The 4,513-nt window shown below is 32.6% G+C and overlaps 1 protein-coding gene across 2 annotated transcripts in view; it reads right to left on the minus strand.

Annotated features, from left to right (window-relative positions):
* Positions 1–2,430, minus strand: part of LOC106471547 (iduronate 2-sulfatase-like) — a 39,558-nt gene extending 37,128 nt beyond the window's left edge. Inside the window, exon 1 of one of the 2 annotated variants that reach the window (XM_013932153.2) lies at positions 2,233–2,430. The gene's annotated coding sequence lies outside the window, so the exon portion shown is untranslated. Of the gene's footprint in view, positions 1–1,820; positions 1,974–2,232 lie in introns of those variants that run through there. The other variant, XM_022401009.1, reaches the window with a different exon arrangement.
* Between the last annotated feature and the right edge of the window lie 2,083 nt (positions 2,431–4,513).

Raw genomic sequence — 4,513 nt, forward strand, 5'->3', positions numbered from 1 at the left:
CTTAACACTAGTTAACAGAAAAATAAGGACCATAATTACAGTTATATATTAAACTATGTCTCTGATAAATGTACCACAACACACACACCTGTCACACTTTGTACTAAAGCTAATGAAATAAGATGGTGCTAAACACTGAAAGCACCAGACTAGAGAAAAATACAAAAAAGAATCATGACTAGTGGGATGGAATATAGTATATATTAACACAGCTTAAATTTTGTATTACTTTCCCTGTGTTGTATTAGTAACGCTTTAAAAGAAAAAAGCATGTTCACTCAGAAATCATGCCACTAAGTAACATACAACTAAACAAACAGTCCGTCACATTCTTCTGAATGTATATGTAGACCTATATTTGTACTACATATACTTCTGGGTCAATAAATGCTATACACATACTTCTCTGAACCAATAAGTACCTCAAATACATTACCTACTTTAACCTAATTGTAGGCATAACATAAGATACAGAACAAAAAAATATTTGTTCCTTTAGGCTGTTTTTGCACACCTATTCTACTAGAATGAGTTGAAAAAGGCTTAAGATTTATAAAAAACAAGTTATTCTCCAGTTAAGACCTCTTTTGTGTTTCTAACAAGGTGTTTAGCTGATAAAATAATTTACTATTGACAGCAATTCACAAGAGATGAATTGATGATTTCATGAAAACTGAAAGACTGGGTTCAAATCTAGAGAAATGCAAAAGTTTGTACCCAATCTTTCAATTTTCATGAACTTATCAATTCATCTCAAACTCTTGAGAATTACTGTCCTCCATTGCTATCAATGGCAAATTATTCTTTCTGCTAAACAGCCTGTTAGACACACAAAAATGTCTTATCTGGAGACTAGCTTGTCTTTTATAAACCTTAAGCTTGTGTCATCTGATCATACTATTTTGAGAACACAGCACAGCAAATTACAAGCCCTTTATCCTATCTATGTGATGTCTAATGTAGTGAGAAACGTCCCAACATTTCCTCTCACATGCTGTTTTATTCATGTAGGGCAGTTTGTGTCAAGAAGCCATTAATGCAGGTGATAAATATGATGATGGGATGTTCACTGTAATGTGAGCATTCCTGGTACAAGGCAATGGAATAGGTGTAATTATTTTGAGAGATTTCTTATGAACGAGTACATACAAATTATATTTTGCCACTGTATAACTTCTTATTTCCTTAATACTATGAAAACATAACCATTCATTAATTTATATATATATATATTACAATAAATTAAAAAGTACTTAACAAAATAAATGAAACAGAAATCGTAATCCAATTTTTTATTTTATTTTAGAGCTGTTCCCTCAGTAATTAATCATTTATGACTAAAAGTGAGCAGTATTTTTGAATTATTGCTAAACATGCATATACTGAAGCAGTACAGTAATACCAGTAGCAGCACAATGACTTATTAAGTTATAACTCCAAATTTGTTGTTTGTCTTTAATTGGCCACTCAACATTTATTTCACTTTACAGCATCTTCATGAGCATTGTACTAAAAGTAAAAGTCTTAAAACACAAACTGTTGAGTGTCCAGTTAAAGAAAAACAACAATTTGGTGCTATAAGTATAAGGTCGTTTATTTCTAATATTAAAATGTTTTCAATACACTAATAGGCAATGTGCACTACAAAAATTAAATAATATATTTATTGTAATTAACAAAAAAGTACTTGTGATCTAAACAATAGTTATAATCTTGCCTCATAGATTCATGGACAAAGACTATTCAATAGTTTGCATTTGTAAACTGGAATATATTTAACTTAAGTCTAAAGTCTAAATATAATGCTTTGTTTTACTTACGAAAATCATGGCTTGTGTGCATAGGCACTTCTCAAGTTCCAATTTTAAAAACTAGCATTACCATTAGTAAAACAAGTATTGTTTCGTTTATTATTTTAGCATTACTCTTGTTAGTACCATTTAAAATTTCATAGAGTTATTAACTATATAGCGCAATTTGTGAAGAAAATTGAAAAACAAACAAACTAAAAAGAAAGTAGAAATTGCACTTGTGGAGTCCGGCGTTGTACAATATATGTAAAATACAAACCCAGATCGTGTACTAAAAATTAGTGAAAATAATTTCGGGTGGTGACAAAAGTTAACATAATCAAACTACATTACTGACAACTGCATGTTAATATTACAACTTTTATGTATTTAAATAACATTTCTATATCGTTATAATATTACGTATAAACTTTGAACTTACCGTAGGAACAAATAAACAACCTAGCTAAGTTTCAACAGCACATTACACAGCGTTCCCTAAGTACACATTGTTGACTTTACAGTTTACATTCATTGTAAACGTCACTCCTGTTCCTCATGTGACCACATTACTTTACACTGGCAAAAACATATAACAGGAATTAAAAACTTAAATGGTCCACTGCCACATTTTTTTTCCTTTTTTTTTACGATAAGACAAAAAAAAACGTATTTCAATCCATTAACGTACAATTGTTAACATCTCAATATGTTATCTTAACAACCTATGACTTTGGTTCTTGTTTATATCTCTAACTTGTAAAGGAAGCGTATTCCTTTAGAGAGGATAAAAATCGTTGCCGATTTTAACTTTTACACAGTTTCTAAATAGAATAATACTTAGTTTATTTTGAAATTTGGTATATTAAATGGTAACGGAGAGAAAAAGTTGACTTTCATTCGTTTACTTGGTGTTGTTGTTTACTAAAATATAAACATACCCCACGTTATGACTTCCGAAATATTCTAATTCGGTACACGCTAAATCCAGTAGATATTGTTGCGTATCTGCTTGTATGTTAATTCCCGATAGAAATTCTTTCCGAGGAACTACAGCGATACAAGTCCTTTGTTGATGCCCCCCAGTAGCACAGCGGCATGTCTGCGGACTTACAACGCTAGAATCCGGGTTTCGATACCCGTGGTGGGCAGAGCACACATAGCCCATTGTGTAGCTTTGTGCTTAATTATAAACAAACAAACTTAATTTTTAACTTATATTTCTGCGGCATTTAAATATAAATACAAACTTATTGTGTTTTTAACTGTCCGACGTCTTTAACCTGAATTTCTGACTCTGACTGAATTGAAAAAAAGACACCAAATACAATGGAAAAACAAAATGAAAAATTATCTTTGTTATAATGAAAACCAATTAAAGATAGACGAGTGCAATATCCTTTGTTCCCTTTGTCTTGACACTGTTCTTGTGTTGGTGGGTTCTTTTAATTATCTTGTGGAAAAAATTAATGTTCAATTCACATGAAAAAAAATTACATCGTTTCCTCTTTTAAGGTTTTACAAGCGTAAACACTACTACATTGTCGTAAACTGTAAGCCTCGTTATAAATGACGTTCAAGCCTATCTAACAATACTAGGACTAATGTAAAATAAACTTATAATTTTACAAAGTAATTCAATGAGTGTAATGGCTAACATAGATCCAAATATTTCACAAAAGCAAAATGATTGATCCAACTCTATCTTCTTGAAACAATTCTACACACCATCTCATAATTAAGAGGCCCGGCATGGCGCTTGACTCGTAATCTGATGGTCGCAGGTTCGAATCCCCGTCCAACGAAACATGCTCACCCTTTCAGCCATAGGGGTATTATAATGTGATGGTCAATCCCACTATTTGTTGGTAAAAGAGTAGCCCACGAGTTGGTGATTGGAGATGATGACCAGCTGCCTTCCCTCTAGTCTTTCACTGCTAAATTAAAGACGGCTAATGTAGATAGCCCTCGTGTAGCTTTGAACGAAATTCCAAACAAACCAAACCATAATTATGATCTAAGCCTTGTTCTAGATATTTCGCCAGACCTATGGATCATTACATAATCAGTAACCTGTAGCTCCATCTAGCCAACAAATAAATCACAAAATTACAAAAATAGTTTGCAACACAGTCCTTTCCTGAATTGTGAAATCTCTTAGACAATACTAATATAAAAAAAACAGCATTAAATTGTCCATTTACAAAGTCTTTTTGGTTGTTTTTTCTTTCAAAGCCCATGGAACACAAATGGGTTGGCATCTTGTCCTTTGTTGTTACTGCCTATCTTGTTGTTGAGGGAGTTTTCTTAGATAGATGAGCAGATTAATTCACTGGTGGCTCCATCCTTTATGATCCTTTGGATTTCCTGATCATAGACTGTGAAGCTAAATTAACTTAGCCTACTCTTGTATCAATGTCTCCACATACTTTACTCTGGATACTTCTTTCTGGTGCAACATTCCAAACCCGTTGGTTAAGTCAGTTACCAATGCTTGATAGTTTTCATGTCTCTTGGCTGGAAGGTTACCAGAGTAGTTGTCAATTCCTTCTTCAGTTCTTGTAATGCTTCACATTCAGTAGTTCAACAAAACTTATTTGGCTTCTCAAGCAATCTCCACATCTACAGTCATACAGCTCTTCTAAGTGAGGTAGTAAGTTGTCCTTATGTAAAAGTTTGATATTGGATATCATATTTCTTTCATTAAAGATGACTACTTCTGA

This window comes from Limulus polyphemus, unplaced genomic scaffold (assembly GCF_000517525.1).
Source record: "Limulus polyphemus unplaced genomic scaffold, Limulus_polyphemus-2.1.2 Scaffold113, whole genome shotgun sequence".
NCBI lineage: Eukaryota > Metazoa > Arthropoda > Merostomata > Xiphosura > Limulidae > Limulus > Limulus polyphemus.